The sequence below is a fragment of the Somniosus microcephalus genome, chromosome 9, assembly GCF_052327205.1.
Source record: "Somniosus microcephalus isolate GS21.2 chromosome 9, FLI_Smic_1.0, whole genome shotgun sequence".
Classification (NCBI taxonomy): Eukaryota; Metazoa; Chordata; class Chondrichthyes; order Squaliformes; family Somniosidae; genus Somniosus; species Somniosus microcephalus.
This window is the reverse complement of record NC_140995.1, coordinates 233,614,110-233,630,871: the sequence shown is the minus strand read 5'-3', so window position 1 is coordinate 233,630,871 and position 16,762 is coordinate 233,614,110. Positions and strand designations below refer to the sequence as shown.

Genomic DNA, 16,762 nt, shown 5'->3' with positions numbered 1-16,762 from the left:
TTCCCCCTTTTCTCTCCCCTTTCTCCCTCCCCTTCCCCCCTTTCTCCCTCCCCTTCCCCCCTTTCTCTCTCCCTTTCCCCCCTTTCTCTCTCCCCTTCCCCCCTTTCTCCCTCCCCTTCCCCCCTTTCTCCCTCCCCTTTCTCCCTCCCCTTCCCCCCTTTCTCCCTCCCCTTCCCCCTTTCTCTCTCCCCCTTTCTCCCTCCCCTTCCCCCCTTTCTCCCTCCCCTTCCCCCCTTTCTCCCTCCCCTTCCCCCCTTTCTCCCTCCCCTTCCCCCCTTTCTCTCTCCCCTTCCCCCCTTTCTCCCTCCCCTTCCCCCCTTTCTCTCTCCCCTTCCCCCCCTTTCTCCCTCCCCTTCCCCCCTTTCTCCCCCCCTTTCTCTCCCCTTCCCCCCTTTCTCCCCCCTCTCTCCCCTTCCCCCCTTTCTCTCCCCTCTCTCTCCCCTTCCCCCCTTTCTCTCCCCTCTCTCTCCCCTTCCCCCTTTCTCTCCCCTTCCCCCTTTCTCCCCCCTTCCCCCCTTTCTCCCCCCTTCCTCTCCCCTTCCCCTCTTTCTTCCCCCCTTCTCCCCCCCCCTTCTCCCCCCAGTCGACACTTTAAATACAGCACACTTCTTCAGCTTACCACGGGCACCTCCACAGGCACTTTGCTCATTCATTTCTATATAAAGGGAACCATAAGTATTAGTTATGTTGCTCCTGGGTTTCAAAAATATTGTAAATAGTTTCCCAGTGAGATTAAGTGTCATTTGGCTTTCCCTTTGATCATGCAGCATTGCAAGATCTCCTGGCCACCTCTGCCATTGTACAATCTGCCAGAGTCTCTGCAGAGAATACAGGTAAATATTTACCTATGGTATGCAGTTAATACTTTGAAGAAGCTTGTTTTGTGCTTGCGAGTTTGCTTTTGGGATTGGATTCTGAGAAAACATTGGAAAAATGATAGTTATTTGCTCTATGTACTTGGGGATTTATTTTTCCTTGTCTCCTCCAGCTCTTTTTTTTCCAGGAAAGTAAAAGGCAGGCATGTATAGTATTTGTAAACCTGTGTTGAACCAGCCCTTTCTGCAATGCATGAGAGCGTCTTTTTGTTTAATATGCAAGGATTCTTCGCCATCCATCCACAACTTCTTCAGACCTTTGTACACAATAAATGAAAGAAGGATTTTCAATTACATGGCACCTTATCGCCTCTCTTGGAACTGCCCAAAGCATTTCACGTATAAAGGACTTATTCTCCTGTACATTACAACAATAACTACAGTTATAAAGTATATCATTGGTTGTGAAGCGCTTTGGGACGTCCTGAGGTTGTGAAAGGCTCTGTATAAATGTTTTGTTCTTTGTCTTATTTTTACTTTTGAATTGTGTTGTCTGCAATGTAGTTAAGCACAGCAGCCATTATGTGCACAGCAGGATCCAACAAACAAACCAGTGTTGGGTTGAGGGAGAAATGTCGGCCAGGACATCAGGAGAACTTGCTGCTCTTCTTCATATAGTGAGTGGCTTGAGATCCTTAATGTCCAGTGGAACAAACAGTGCTATCTGAAGGATAGTACAGTTGATAATGCAGCACTTCCACGTGAAAGAAACTAGCCAACTATTCTGTTTCCAGAGCTGTGCCTTTAACAGTCTCCACCCCCAATTTTACAGCCTATTTGACTGTGGCAGGGTATCTCAACTGAACCCGAACCTGCCCTTAACTGATGCACAGTTTCTGACTAGAATCACTGGATAACTGGTAGACTTTGCCTTACTAGTCCAGCAGTGTTGAAGCCAATGGTTGTGTCTCTATTGCTACCCCAGCCAAGATTAGATAACTCTGCACAGATTGGAAATCAAATCTGGGACCTTCCTGGTCCGTTCGGCTCACCTTCATGCTGGCTTTACCAACTAAGCCATTGGGGAAGTATCCATCTAGATATTTAATTGTAAATGACCTGCTCACTCTCCTTTCTCTTTTCCCCCTTTGACAGCTCAACAGTGATCGAGGACACACCATGTCAGCAATTTTGGCCATGACCCTTTTTTATTGAGGAATTTGGGTGGAGGGTCAAGGCCCATCGTCCGGTGTTGGAAAGAGTGGGAGAGCAGAAGAGGTAAAGAAGCAGTGATTAGGTGATGCTGAGCTTGGGGGTTTAAAATGCTGCAGATTGCAGGAAGAGGGGAAGACTGATGGAGGTAAGGAGCTCATCTTAACGTGAAAATGAAAGTAGGATACGGTGTAAATAGCCTGAATTTGAGCAGTGAGGATATAGGGGGAAGAGGAACATGGCTAGAGGAACTGGCACCTATATATATTCTGTTGAAACATTTAGTTTCAGCTCACTTACTTGTCTATAGTGGCCCACTTTTCCAATCGTGGCATGTTAGTATTTGCACTAATTTTAGCACCTCCGCCCCCCCCCCCCACATATTGATTTGTGAAGTGATGAGTCTGTTATATAAGACTGAATTTTGTATCTCTTATGAGCTGATTGAAGGAAGTGCTGAATTGACAGTTTTATTTTCCGATTTTGGAAAGCGTTTTGCTGCAGAATTTGACTTGAAACACTTTGCCAATGCAAAATGTCCCAGTCCCTTTCATTTACTCTCTCAAATGTAAAGAAAATATTCAGTTTTTTAATAACATTTTTAATTTAAAAAACCCAACTTGGATGGTGCCACTTCCTTTGTTGTTGAACAGTTGTAGTCATCAAAAAAAAGAGGATTTTATTTGAGGTCCGATTTCATTTGTTCTGCTCTGACGGCAGCTTTTCTGAGTAAAGAAGCTGCCTGTTGTAGGATGATGGGAATGGATTATAGAGCCTGACCAGTTAAGCTGTGTGACAAATGAATGCTGCTTTTGGTATGTCCTGTGCTTTTTTAATGTTGTACATCTGTTGGCTCGTTCATATTACAAGTTGGCAAGGAGTGCTTCATATGAAGTAATGGCTGGGTTTTTTGTTAGTTCTCTTGAAATTCTTAACCCATGAAGGCTGCAGATTGTTTCAGTGAGGTAAATGTGATTGTGTTTATCACAAACCTGTACGTTTTATGGGATTGTGTTTGAGTTCACATTGCCTTTATTTAAGGCTCCAGTCTTTCTTTGTTTTGTTGTTGTGCTTTAGTTGTGACTACCTCGAATATACTTAAAACCAGACTTCAGGAAAAGCAGGCAAGTTCACTGAAAATGGGATAAAAAAGTCACCGTCCCCTCCCCAGCTCTAATTTGCTCCCCTTTTGTGGAAGGTGCTGACTCGGGCAGATTATGGTTTCACAGACACTGGCCTTTCTTCCTCCACTTTAGGCCATTCTTCATGCCTCAGTTTAAGTGACGACTATTGACAGGTGCTTCAACTATTGAAGCTGACCCGAGCATGAGTCAGTGTCTGACCCACATCCCCCCTCCCCCCCAAAACCTCATCTGACATTTTGGAGGCTATGTCACTGCCGAGTATATCATTTCTGAGCCCAATGCTGCCCTCGCCCAACATCCATACTCGCACATGTTCACCTGGAGTCGGTGGACAGCAGTCAGAAGCAGAGGCCCTAGACCCAGTTGATTTTGTTACGTTGAGACCTGTTGTAACACGCCTACCTCCAGCCCGGCTGCTGAGTTCATTTAGTAGAAGATTGCCTGTGCATTTATTAATTCTGTTGGTTACTGTAACTTGCTGTCCCCTTGTGCAGTGAACTCATCTTTTCTACAGTGAGATGACACCATTGCAACTGGAGAAAAATATTGCCTTGTCAGGATAGAATGCATCCTGAAAGAAGCAAAGGTAGAAATAGCAGAGGCATTGTCACGATCTTTCAATTCTCATTGGATACTGGAGTAGTGCCGGAGGACTGGAGGGTTGCTAATGTTTATACCACTATTCACTATTGCTTCAGTTGTACAAGGTATTGGTGAGACCGCACCTGGAATACTGCATACAGTTTTGGTGTCCATACTTAAGAAAAGACATACTTGCTCTCGAGTTAGTACAAAGAAGGTTCACTCGGTTAATCCCGGGGATGAGGGGATGGACATATGAGGAGAGGTTGAGTAGATTGGGACTCTACTCATTGGAGTTCAGAAGAATGAGAGGCGATCTTATTGAAACATATAAGATTGTGAAGGGGTTGGATCGGGTGGATGCGGGGAGGATGTTCCCGATGATGGGTGAAACTAGAACTAGGGGGCATAGTCTTAGAATAAGGGGCTGCTCTTTCAAAACTGAGATGAGGAGGAACTACTTCACTCAGAGGGTGGTAGGTCCATGGAATATGCTGCCCCAAAAAGCTGTAGAAGCTACATCATTACATAAATTTAAAACAGAAATAGACAGTTTCCTAGAAGTAAAGGGAATTAAGGGTTACGGGGAGCGGGCAGGAATTTGGACATGAGTCTAGGTTCGGATCGGTCATGACCCTGTGGGTAGCGGAGCGGGCCCAGGGGCCGTGTAGCCTGATCCTGCTCCTATTTCGTGTGTCTAATTCTGTTAGATTCCGGAGATGGTTCTGTGATAGTAGATTGGCGGCTAGGATCAGATCAGCCATGATCTTATTGAATGGCGGAGCAGGCTCGAGGGGCCGATTGGCCTACTCCTGCTCCTATTTCTTATGTTCTTATGTAGGTGAGGGATAAACCAGGAAACTACAGGACAGTCAGCCTAACATCGGTGGTGGGGAAGTTATTGGAAGCCATTATCAGGGATAAAATAAACTTTCATTTGGAAATCCAGCATGGATTTGTTAAAGGTAAATCATGTCTGACTATCTTGATTGAATTCTTTGAGGTAACAGGGAAGGTTGATCAGGTAGTGCAGTAGATGTTGTATACTGTATATGGACTTTTGGAAGGCATTCGACAAAGTGCCACACAGGAGGCTTATAAAGAAGATGGAAGCTCAAGGAATTAAGAGGAATGTGACGGTATGAATATGGAATTGACTCACTGACAGGAAGCAGAGATTGGTGGTGGATGGATGTTTTTCAGACTGGAAGGTGGTTTGCAGTAGTGTTCCTCAAGGGTCAGTTTTGGGTCCATAACTCTGCAATTTTTATAAACGACCTAGACTCGGGTGTAGGGAGCAGCATTATAAAGTTTGCAGATGATACGAAGTAGTAGATCATGATGAGAATAGTTATAGACTTCAGGCTGACTTGGCCAGGATGGTGAATTGGGCAGAAGCATGGCAGATGGAGTTCAATGCGGAGAAGTGTGAAGTGATGCACTTTGGGAGGACTAATATGGAAAGACAGTAAACTATAAATGGCACCTTCTTGAAAAGTCTAGAGGAGCAGAGAGACTTTAGTGTCCATATACCCAAATCCTGAAAAGTGGCAGGGCGAGTTGATGAGGTGGTTAAAAAAGCATCTGGGTTACTTGGGTTTATAAATAGAGGAATAGAATATAAAAACAAAGATCATTTTATAAATGACTGGTTAGGCCTCAGCTGGAGTATTGTGGACAATTCTGGGCACCACACTTCAGGAAAGATGTAAAGACATTAGAAAGGGTGCAGAGGAGGTTTACCAGGTTGTTACCAGGGATGAGGGACTTCAGTTATGAGGAGAGGTTGGAAACGTTCGGACTGTTCTCCTTGGAACAGAGAAGGTTAAGAGGTGACCTGATAGAGGCTGTCAAGCTGATGAGAGGTTTTGATAGAGTAGATCGAGATAAACTATTCCCTCTGGTGAGTGGGCCAAATCAGAAGTCATAGATTTAACATCATTGGCAAAAGATCTAGAAGGAGATGAGAAGAAATTTTTTCACTGAGTTGGCGGGATCTGGAACGTTCTACCTGAAAAGGTGGTGGAAGTTGATTCTATCAATAATTTTAAATAGGAGTCGGACAGATACTTGAGGATGAGGAACTTACAGGGTTACGGACAGAAAGCGACAGGGTGGGTCTAAGCACGACTGCACTTCCGAATGGCCTCCTTCTGTGCTGTAAGTTCGTATGATTCTATGATTGGCCAAAATAAACTGATGTTTTGCTACAATTAAGATTTGCAAGACCTCAGTGCTGCACTGGAGTGTCAACGTAAATTTTGTGCTCAAGTCTCTGAGTGGGACTTGAACTCTGAACCTTCAGACTCAGAGGCAAGACTGACGCCTCAAAATCAACACAGGGTGCTAGATACTGTTCTAAGTTAATCTGGGGTTCTGTAAATGTCCATAAACCAAAGCCTCTGCTTCATGATTCATAACATCAGAATTCCTAAGATTTGAAATACAGGAAACTCTTTATTATCCGGCACCGACGGGACCGGCGTGGTGCCGGTTTATCAAAAAGTCCAGATTACAGAGAGGTATAGTTAAAAGGTGATATACCTATCAATTCGTCCAATAAAAAGCGACGAGTTAGGAACGTAACTAAAGGTTTTTATTGACTAAATAACAGAGCCCACCCTCGTGGGTGATCGGGTCCAACAAGGAGGAATACCAGCCAGTCAACTACCTTTATACCTGGGCAGGTAGGTGGAGCCATGGGCGGAGTCGGAGGTGGTCAGCCCAGGTATAACAGCGCGACAAGAGGCGACCTCGTATCGTGATACAACAGTGATAACGGTGATAACAATACAACAGTGATAACTATAGTGTAACGATAAAAGTGGTTTACCACATTCACCCCTTGTTTAGATTTGAGTCCGGCGGGGTGAAGTGTACTACCAGTTCTGGTATGTCAGTCTGTCCGGAGGCCTCGTAAGCCTCTCCGATCGTCGCAGCGGCGGTGCTGCATTATCCGGTGTTAGTGCTGGTGTCTGCGTGGTCGGCGAAGGCTCGTGGGGTTCCGGCATGCCGTCTACCTGGGCTGGAATTGGGGGGGTGGTGGGGGGGGGTAAAGGTGGTGTCTCCGGAGTGCCCGAGGGTGCGAGGTCTCGTAAGGAGACAGTGTCCTCCCGCCCGTCTGGGTAAGCCACGTAGGCGTACTGGGGGTTGGCGTGCAGGAGGTTCACCCTCTCGACCAGGGGGTCTGTTTTATGGGCCCTCACGTGCTTTCGCAGCAAGACGGGCCCCGGAGAGGTCAGCCAGGTTGGTAGAGTGGTTCCCGTAGTCGACTTCCTGGGGAAAACAAACATTCGTTCATGGGGGGTGGCGTTAACGGCAGTGCAAAGTAGTGACCGGATGGAGTGCAGCGCTGTCGGGAGGACTTCCTGCCAGCGGGAGGTTGGGAGGCCCTTAGACTTTAAGGCTAAGAGGACGGCCTTCCATACCGTCGCGTTCTCTCTTTCCACCTGGCCGTTCCCTCGGGGGTTGTAGCTGGTGGTCCTACTTGCTGCAATACCTCTCGCTAGTAGGAACTGACGGAGTTCCTCGCTCATGAAAGAGGAGCCCCGGTCACTATGTATATAGTTTGGGAACCCGAACAAGGCGAAGAGGTCGTTCAGGCATTTAATGACCGTGGTACTGGTCATGTCTGGGCAGGGGAAGGCAAAGGGGAAACGGGAGTACTCATCAACAATGTTGAGGAAGTACACATTACGGTCAGAGGACGGGAGGGGCCCCTTAAAGTCGATGCTCAGGCGCTCGAAGGGGCGGGTGGCCTTGATCAGGCTTGCTCTGTCCGGCCTAAAGAAGTGCGGTTTGCACTCGGCACAGGTCTGGCAGTTCCTGGTTATGGTCCTGACCTCCTCGATGGAGTAGGGCAGGTTGCGGGCCTTAATGAAGTGGTAAAGCCTGGTGACCCCGGGGTGGCAGAGGTCGTTGTGGAGGGTCTGAAGTCTATCACTTTGCGCGCTGGCGCATGTAATTCGTGACAGAGCATCGGGGGGTTCGTTCAGCTTACCTGGCCGGTACAAGATATCATAATCGTAGGTGGAGAGCTCGATTCTCCACCTCAAGATCTTGTCATTCTTGATTTTGCCCCTCAGCTTGTTATTAAACATAAAAGCGACCGAACGTTGGTCGGTAAGGAGGGTAAATCGTTTGCCTGCCAGGTAGTGCCTCCAGCATCGTACCGCCTCCACAATCGCCTGGGCCTCCTTCTCGACCGACGAGTGTCGGATCTCAGGGCCCTGTAGGGTCCTTGAGAAGAAGGCCACCGGTCTCCCCTCCTGGTTAAGGGTGGCGGCTAGGGCGAAGTCGGATGCATCGCTCTCGACTTGGAAGGGGATGGACTCATCCACTGCGTGCATAGTGGCCTTGGCAATGTCTCCCTTAATGAGGGAGAAGGCTGCGCACGCTTCCTCCGTAAGGGGGAAGGATGTGGACTTCATGAGGGGTCTGGCTTTGTCCGCATAATTGGGCACCCATTGGGCATAGTAGGCGAAGAGCCCCAGGGTTCTCTTAAGTGCCTTAGGGCAGTGGGGGAGGGGTAGCTCCATGAGGGGGCGCATTCTTTCGGGGTCGGGGCCGATGAGTCCGTTCTCTACTACACAGCCAAGGATGGCAAGGCGCGAGGTGTTAAACACACATTTCTCCTTATTGTAGGTGAGGTTCAGCCGTTGGGCTGTACGGAGGAATTTCTCCAGATTCACGTCGTGGTCCTGCCGGTCGCGGCCGCAGATGGTGACGTTATCTAGGTAGGGGAATGTGGCCTGCAGTCCGTTCTGGTCAACCATCCGGTCCATCTCCCTTTGGAAGACCGAGACCCCGTTGGTGACACCGAAGGGGACCCTAAGGAAGTGGTATAGGCGCCCATTCGCCTCGAAGGCGGTGTACTGGCGGTCCTCGGGGTGGATAGGGAGTTGGTGGTAGGCCGACTTAAGGTCGATGGTCGAGAATACGCGGTATTGTGCAATCTGATTGACCATGTCAGATATGCGGGGAAGGGGGTATGCGTCCAGCTGGGTGTACCTGTTTATGGTCTGGCTGTAGTCGATGACCAGGCGATTTTTATCGCCGGTCTTAACGACCACGACCTGGGCACGCCAGGGGCTGTTGCTCCCCTCGATGATGCCCTCCTTCAGGAGACGCTGCACCTCAGAGCTAATGAAAGCTCTGTCCCCAGCGCTGTACCGCATGCTCTTGGTAGCGACGGGTTTGCAGTCGGGGGTGAGGTTAGCGAACAGGGAAGGTGGCGGCACCTTGAGGGTGGATAGGCTGCAGGTGTTACGCGGTGGGCGGTTTAACCTTCGCTGGTTGTCGACTGTGAGTGGGGGGAGGGGTCCACCGTATGCTAGGGTTACACTTTGGAGGTGGGATTGGAAGTCCAGCCCTAGTAGGACGGCAGCGCAGAGCTGGGGGAGGACGAGGAGTTTAAAGTTTTTATACTCTGTACCCTTAACCGACAAGGTCACAGCACAGTAGCCGCTAATGTCCGTGGCGTGGGACCTCGATGCCATCGAGATTCGGTTGCGCGTTGGCAGGACAGGGAGGGAGTAGTGGCTCACCGTGTCTGGGTGGATGAAGCTCTCCGTGCTTCCGCTGTCGAACAGGCAGGTCGTGGCGTGGCCGTTTACTTTGATGTCCATCATCGACTTGGACAGGTGGTGTGGGCGGGCTTGATCCAGAGTGACGGAGGCTAGTGTGTAGGTAAGCGAGTCGTTGTCGTCTGCGGGCGAGGCGGTCGTCGGGTCCGGGGCACGGTGGCAGTCGGGCGTGGTGGGTAAAATGGCGTCTCCCACGAGGTAGGACAAAATGGCGGAGAAGATGGCTGCCCCCATAACTCACATGAGGCACTATTGGGGTCGGTTGCCTTGATCAAAGATGGCCGCCCCCATGACTCACGTGTGGGGATACTGGCCTCAGTTGCCGTGAAAGAAGATGGCCGCCCCCACAGTTCGCATGAGGCACTGCTGGCCTCTGAAGATCCGCTCCTGCAGGCCTTAGAGAAGTGGCCTTTCTTCCTGCAGGTTGCACAGATAGAGTTCCTGGCTGGGCAGCGCGACCTCGGGTGCTTCTCCTGGCCGCAAAAGAAGCAGCCGGCGGCCCGATCGCGGGTGCCCGATGTCGGAGCCGGTACCGGGGGTGGCGGGCCCGGTCGGGTCCGGGACGCCGACGCTGAGGTAGGTCCCGGGGGCGGCGATGCGAAGGGTATTGCGGTAGGGGTCGGGCCCGAGTCCCAGGGTCGCGAGCAGTACCTGGAAAACGCCTCCTGGTCCTGATGGGCCACCTCCAGGGAGAGAGCGAGGGCTTCAGCTTTGTCCAGGTCGAGGTCTTTAGCTTCAAGCAGTCTTTGCCGTGAGTAGTCGGACCGTAGGCCTTTCACAAAGGCATCGCGGATATTATCTTCCGTATTTTCAACAGCCGTCACCGCTTTAAAGTCACAGGGCTAGATTTTCAGTCGCTTGCGCCAGCAGTTAGCGCCTTAAGAGAAGTGATTTCCGGGCGCTATGCGTGTAGCGCCCGGGCGCAGCGCAGTTTGCGCCCCGCCCCAAATTAAGTTGCCCGTTAGCGCCGGCGCAAAGTTTAGCGCCCGCCCGGATGCGCGCGCAGAAAATGACGTCACATCCTCGTGCAACGCCCTTTGGCCGCCCCGATTGCAAACTTCAGTCGGACCGCCCCATTGTGCGGCGGGCGGCCGGAGCGTTTGGAAAAAGGAACGCAACACAACCAGCGCGGGCCCCGGGGGGCGCTAATTAAAGGGAACGTCCTCTCCAGTATAAAGGCCATCCATTATTTCAGAAAACAGTCTTGTGCAACGCATTTCTGGAGACACAACAAGGAGGATAGCTAACTGGTTTCAAGCAGCAAGAGCCAGGTATTTTTGGACTCAGGCAACAGCGCTGCAAGTGGCCATTTGGAAATTAGAGTGTTTGCCAGGATTTGATGGGGGTTGCATGGGGTGCCAACGCGGAGCTGCAGCTCCATGTCCGTAGGGCTCGCAGACGTATTGTGAGAGGGGCAGCCCTGGCTAGAGGCAGAGGGGGCTACAGGCGTCGGCCACGTAGGCCTTACCCAGTCAGGCTATACCGCCAGCAGCGCTCCTACCTAAACATGAGTGCCGCGCGATGTGTTAAAAGGCTCCGATTCCGGAAGGGGGTGATTGCAGAGATCTGCCACCTGCTTCGCCGAGATCTGCGGCCAAAGCTCAGGTGCAGGACGTCTCTGTCGGTGGAAGTGAAGGTGACAGTGGCATTGAACTTCTATGCCACCGGCTCCTTCCAATACGCTGCTGGGGACATAGCAAACATCTCCCAGTACGGCGCGCATCGCTGCATCCGCCAGGTGACCGAAGCACTGTTCAGAAGGAGAAGCCAATTCATCTCCTTCCCCATGGCCCTGGAGAGCCAGCATCAGCGCGCATTGGGATTTTCCAGACTCGGGGAATTCCCCTTGGTGCAGGGCGCCATTGACTGTACGCATGTGGCTTTGCGGGCCCCTCTGGAGCATGGCGAGCAGTATCGCAACAGGAAGGGCTACCATTCTCTGAATGTGCAGCTGGTCTGTGACCACAAGCAGCGCATCATGGCAGTCAATGCCAGCTTCCCAGGCAGCAGCCACGATGCCTTTATCCTGCGGCAGAGTACTGTGCATGACATGTTCCAGGCACAGCCTCCCCCAAGAGGATGGCTACTCGGGGACAAAGGCTATCCTTTGTGCACCTGGCTCATGACCCCGCTCCGCGCGCCCAGGACCGCTGCTGAAGAGGCCTACAACGAGAGCCATCAAACCACCCGCAACATCATCGAGCTAACTATTGGGGTCCTCAAGCAGCGGTTCCGCTGCCTTGATCGCTCCGGAGGAGCTCTCCAGTATTCGCCGGACCGGGTCTCCCAATTTGTGGTGGTTTGCTGCATGCTACACAACCTGGCTATCCGCAGGACTCAGGCACTGCCACCTGACGTTGGACCAGCACCTCAGGAGGAGGAGCAGGAGGAGCATGAGGAGGAGGAGGAGGAGGAGGAGGAGGAGCAGGAGTACGTTCCCAGGAGGGAGCGACCAGGGCCAAGGGCCGCACGATGCCACCTTATTACACGGTACTTCTAAGCCCCCTGTCAGGGAATGGCCAGGGGCCATGAGGGAAGATGAATGCAGCCGCTCCGCAAGCCCTCAGCCGGCGAAGCCAACAAACACTAAGAAGAACAACCATGGAGACTGCATGAATAAAGATAATTTTTTATTAAACAAAAATGAAAAGCCCTTCCCACATGAATCCCCAAAAACAATAAACGGGCCCCACAAAAAGCCCAACAAACGACTCACTCCCACAAACTGGGGAGGAGCCACTCCACCTTTATTGAAACCGGGCCTCAACGTCGGCCTAACGCAAAAAAAAAGCCCTCCAAAAGCACAACCATGGGCAAAATAAAGATGGCCACCGCCATATTAAAGGAAAGCTGGCCACACCCTCTACTGAGTGGCCCGCGAGGGCGAGACCTTGGCCAGCATTTTGCCTCCCCTGCCCTGCCTGCTGCTCCTTCGCAAGCTCTGCCCAGTGGCTGCTGCGAGGCTGGGGGAAGGCGCCTGAGGCTCAGATGCCCTTCCGCCAGATGCCGCTGGGGGGCGGCCTACACGGCGTTTGGGCCTCGAGGGGCCGTCTCCTGAGTGGCGCGCCTGAGCCTGGCCACCATCAGCTGCAGCCGCTTGCCCTTGACGCCCCAGAGGGGGAATGGCGGCGACGGATGGTGCAATGTGGGCCAGCTGGCGTCTGGGATGCGCTGGCTGGTGCTGTGGCGCGGTGGCACTCGGCCGGGCCCGCACTGCAGGATCCGCAGCAATCAGCCGACGGCCGGCTTGCTGGGATGGTCCAGCGCGGCGCCTGCCCTGGCGATGCCTGCCTGAGACAGCGCGTGTGGCAGCAGTGAGTGGCCCTGTGGTCCTGGTGTGCGCGCGCATCACATCCGCCAGGGTCTTGACGGCATCAGTTAGCATGCGGCCAGTCGCGGCAGTTGCTGCCCCGAACTCGCGCACACTGGTCGCCAGCGACTCGATGGCCTCAGGCATGCGCCCCACCACGCTCATGAGCTCCGTGTGGCGCCGGTCCGAGTCGTCGGCCATCTGATCGAGCTTCCGCACCTCCTCCGAAGTGAAGGTGTCCGGACTGGAGTCGCGACTCTCCCGCTGGGGAGGAGGGGGCCGAACTAGGGGACCCTTGCCGCGTTGGTGACGGCGAGTGTGCCGAGCAGCAGCACTCCCCTCTGATCCTTCCCCCCTTTGGGGGGAAGGCCGCGGGCCACGCGCACGGCTGCTGGGTGGCTGGACGCCACTGGTCCCAGAAGCTGCATTGCCCTGCGACAGTTCCTCCAGGCACTCGTCCAGTGAGGAGGTGTCGAGCATTTCCTCCTCTCCTGCGGGACGTGACTGTTCCCCCGAAGGTCCGGCTTGCTCCTCCTCCTCCTCCTGGTTGGAGGTGCTGTCACTGGCAGCCTCAGGGTCCTGGTCGTCACCAGCTGAAAGCAGGAATGCACAAGAGTAGCTTCAGAGTGAGGAGACGGCGTCAGCGAGGGAGTTAGGACTGGTGGGATTCAGCGCATTGGTGGGACAGTGGCAAAGGAGGTAGCTCGGATGGGCCAGTGCGACGCGAGAGGGCCAAAAGGCGAGGTCCTTACCATTGCCGGGCAGTGGAGGGTCGGATACACCGCACGCTGTGGGGACAATCACACGTGCTCCCATGAGCACACACACGCGCTCCTCCAGCCGAGTGAGCTTCTGCAGCTTGGCGCGGCCACCCCTGGCACGGGCCTGGCGATTAAACGCTACTTTAGCCTGCAAGAGAAAGGACGGGCTGTAAGTGCGCAGTGAAGCCCTGATGTAGTGTGCACTGCCTCCCATGGTGGAATAGCTTGGACAGAGTGAAGCCCTGATGTAGTGTGCACTGCCTCCCATGGTGGAATAGCTTGGCCAAAGTGTAGAGTGCCGAATGGCCATTTGATGCTCATGACTGTCCCAATGCTGCTGGCTGAGGGCTGGCCAAAAGGACTTTCAGGTCCCTTTGCCCATCATGTCAGGTGTACATGCAAGAATGAGGAGGAGACTGGAAAGGCTACTCACCCTCACAATCCTGGTCAGATCGTTGTACTTCTTACGGCATTGTGTGTGGGTCCTGGGGGCCTCGCCGGTGAACGTCACCCTCTGGGCGATCTGCTTCCAGGCTTTGGTGTAGTCGTGGTGGGTTGGATTCCTCCCACTGTCTGGAAACAAGATCTTGCGCCTCACCTCCAGAGCTGTGAGCATGATGTCCAGATCACCCTCTGAGAAGCGCAGGGCACGCTGACGGGCCTTCTCTGGCGTTGCCATGACTCCCTGGGGCTGAGCAGTAGTGTTGAGGCCTCTTTGCAAGGCTGCAGTGTGCAGGGCGTGGCAGCAGACCAATTCGTCCCTTCCCCCTTTAAGAGCTGGTCGGCACCACGGGGTCTGCTGTCAGTGCAAAAATGACCGCACCCGTGCTGCGCCCCGCCTGGGCGCTATCCCTCTGGACCGCCGGCTTAGCGCCTAAAGAGAGTAGTGGAACGCCTCTTTTAGCGCTCCACCAACCTCTTAGGGCGAAGCCACTGAATTCCCGGCAACGGGGCGCTACTTTGGGGCGGGCGCTAACTTCGGGCGGGCGCTAAAGCTAGCGCCCCAAAACTGCCTAAACTGAAAATCTAGCCCACAGTTCCTGCCGAGTGCTCTTAGCGCCCGTAAAAATTCAGCTACAGACTCTCCTGGCTGTTGCGGGCGGGATCTTAGGAGGTGCCTGGTGTACATGTAATTTACCGGGCTGCGGTACTGCTGTTTCAGTAGGTTGATAGCGGCCTCGTATGTAGTCGTATCCTGGATGAGTGCGTATACTCTCGGGCTCGCTTGGGCGTTCAGAAGTCTTAGTTTGGATCTCTGCGGGGCGCCGGATTCTTCCAGGTAGGATTCGAAGCAGTCCAGCCAGTGTTTGAAGTTGAGGGCTGAGTTTGCTGCCTGTGGGTTTAGATCCAGGTACGGTGGTTTGAGGGCTTGCAGCCAAGCCGGCTGGTGTGGCTGGTGTAGCCCGGTGTCTGAAAGCTGCTGTGGCTGTGCTTCTGGGAGGGCTTCTGGCTGGCCAGTAGTAGACATCTTTAAAATTTAGTCAATAAAATTGATATACCTATCAATTCGTCCAATAAAAAGCGACGAGTTAGGAACGTAACTAAAGGTTTTTATTGACTAAATAACAGAGCCCACCCTCGTGGGTGATCGGGTCCAACAAGGAGGAATACCAGCCAGTCGACTACCTTTATACCTGGGCAGGTAGGTGGAGCCATGGGCGGAGTCGGAGGTGGTCAGCCCAGGTATAACAGCGCGACAAGAGGCGACCTCGTATCGTGATACAACAGTGATAACGGTGATAACAATACAACAGTGATAACTATAGTGTAACGATAAAAGTGGTTTACCACAAAAGGTACGAGAGCTCCGTACACAGCAACAAATCCAGGCTTCCCTGTTGCTTAGCAACATGTGCAGGAACTCCGGCCACAGACCAAGCATCCCTGTTGTTCAGCAACAAGTGCAGGAACCCCAGTTACACAGCCACAGATCCAGGAACTGCCACTAATATGAAGTAAAACTTACCTGAACCTACTCCTGAGTTTTGCCGGTTAACAAAGATTTCCGGTTATTTAGGTGCCGGTAAATCGAGAGTTTCCTGTACATTCTTGTATCTCTCTTCCTAAGCATCCATTACCCTGTCTCTATACGTATCAATTCCGTGGTTTGATAAATAGGACAATTGCTTAATGTACTATAACAACTAGTCAGCTTTTTCCGGAGTAATCAGAAAGCTTTATTAAATCAGAATATATGTGTACTATTGTAGGGATATCATCATATAATATAATTTAATACAACAGAAAAGATTGAAGTACTTTACATCAGATTGGAGATTTAATACAGTATTTGCTAACATTAAAGTCTATTTTCCTTCTCCTACATTTTGAACATGATCATATTGCTAATTTAACTGACACCTTTTGATACTTCAGAATCCTTCCTCTTGATTTGTCTGCTCATGCGCACCCTTGGTGTTGCGATTGACCCCGAGTTGAGCTTCATAACCTACATTCTCTCTATCACCAAGACCACTTAGTCCCACCTCCACAGCATTGCCCGTCTCTGCCTGTACCTCAGCCACCTCACCGCTGAAATCCTTACCCGTGCTTTTGTCTCTTCCAGACTCGGTTACGTCAGTGCTTTCCTTCCATCGTCCACCTTCCAGTAACTCCAACTTGTTTAAAACTCAGCTGCCTGCATCCTGTGCAGGCCGACTCGCTCACTCTGTTCCATGGCTGTCAGTTGCCCTTCAGGACCCTTCCCAAGTGGCCCTTTACTGTTTGAGGTATTAAGTGTTGATAGGCTCTTTGACCATGGTGGGGGAAGCCAAGCCCAGTCTCTACACATCCACTTTCCAGCTGAGGTCACCATATGATGATCAGAATCGGAAACACTGAACAGGGTTGCTGAGGTTCTTTGTATAAAGTCAAATAATTTTACACCACAGATGGAGACTAATCAACCTATTGCGCCTGTGCTGATGGAGCTATCAGCTTAGTCCCTTTAAAATTTTTATTATTCAAATATTTATCCATTTCCCAAGGTTTGCGATAGGACATTCAGCATAGACAAAGACTATTCAGCCCATCATGCCTGTGCCGGCTCATTGAAAGAGCGATTCGGTTAGTCCCACTCCTCGCTCTTTCCTCATTGCCCTGCAAACTCTTCCTGAATAACCTCTGGTAATTCTCTGGTACGAGGGCTGGTAACACTCCTAGGGGGAGAAATTCAGTTGGTAGCGTCTCCAATTAGCGCCTAAAGAGGCCAAGAAGTGGGGCGTTAGCCAATTTTCGGCCAGGCGCAGTGAACCCAGCGCCTTGCCCCATATTGAGCATACATTTAGCGCCGGCGCTAAATCTTAGCGCCCGCTCACGGGCGCAGGCAGATCATGACGTCATTTGAGTGTGC

At 52.0% G+C, this 16,762-nt stretch overlaps 1 protein-coding gene across 1 annotated transcript in view; it reads left to right on the top strand.

The window, feature by feature from the left end:
- Nucleotides 1–2,083: 2,083 nt before the first annotated feature.
- disp1 (dispatched homolog 1 (Drosophila)) overlaps nucleotides 2,084–16,762 on the top strand; it is a 300,779-nt gene continuing 286,100 nt past the window's right edge. The window contains exon 1 of the mRNA XM_085998018.1: nucleotides 2,084–2,175. The gene's annotated coding sequence lies outside the window, so the exon portion shown is untranslated. The remainder of the gene's footprint in view (nucleotides 2,176–16,762) is intronic.